General features: G+C 30.2%; 1 protein-coding gene across 4 annotated transcripts in view; it reads right to left on the bottom strand.

Moving 5' to 3' along the window:
- Positions 1–754: 754 nt before the first annotated feature.
- The window catches only part of NOVA1 (NOVA alternative splicing regulator 1), a 146472-nt gene continuing 146364 nt past the window's right edge, over positions 755–862 (bottom strand). For 3 of the 4 annotated variants that reach the window (XM_077127049.1, XM_077127051.1, XM_077127050.1), the window contains one exon: positions 755–862. This exon is cut by the window's right edge and continues 5639 nt beyond it. The gene's annotated coding sequence lies outside the window, so the exon portion shown is untranslated. The other variant, XM_077127048.1, reaches the window with a different exon arrangement.

The following is an 862-nucleotide window of genomic DNA, read 5'->3' as shown; positions in this document are numbered from 1 at the left end:
AGAGTGACAACTTAAAATAAAATATACACATCAGCAATTAACCTAGTATATCTTTTCTCTAAAAACATATTTTATAAAATGGGGACACTATAGTACTTAACAACAGAAATAGATGACCTTATTTCATCCTACCATAATTCCAATGTGTATCATGATAGACATTGTATTTCCCACAATACAAGGGAAATAAATGTATTTTTGGATAATGATTTAGTCATCATGCATAAATCATATTAAATATTGAGGCGCTGTGGTTCAGAAGTCTGTATTCCTTCAGTGTTATATATGAAAAGCTGACTACTTGTATCAAATAATCTTTTGATTATCAGCCATTTGAACATATGATTTCACTTATTTGCTGCTTTATTATTTGATCTCTAAGTTAAGCAGATGCAAACTGGTCCTTCATTGTTCAGGTAGTGGCTAAACTGATGTAATTTGGGGGAGGATGTGGGGGGAAAATGTAGTTTTCCATAGAGATTCTTTAATTACTTCATAGAGGTAAATAAACTTAAATAGTAAATACCTGAACTTCCCAATAAATTCAGACCTACCTTGATTTTCACAATAAGCCTCTATTAATTTCCATGAGACAATGTTATCACAAAATGTAAGGGTAAACAGGTATTAAATTACTGAATAGAACTCATAATTTAAATAATTAAAACTAATTTGTGTTTAAAGCTATTTGCAGATTTATTAGAGAAACAAATACAAATATGCATTTCTACAGAACTGTTGTTTTTTTTTTTCCAAAATGATCTTAAAACTTGTTCCACATTTTGTACTTGTTTATATATCTATGGCAACCCAAGTATTGGCTTCTGTACCACTTGTAATGAGACAATTGCCCTTCCATTGC

The sequence above is a fragment of the Tamandua tetradactyla genome, chromosome 14 (assembly GCF_023851605.1).
Source record: "Tamandua tetradactyla isolate mTamTet1 chromosome 14, mTamTet1.pri, whole genome shotgun sequence".
Taxonomy (NCBI): Eukaryota; Metazoa; Chordata; class Mammalia; order Pilosa; family Myrmecophagidae; genus Tamandua; species Tamandua tetradactyla.
This window is presented reverse-complemented; position numbering and strand designations above follow the sequence as displayed.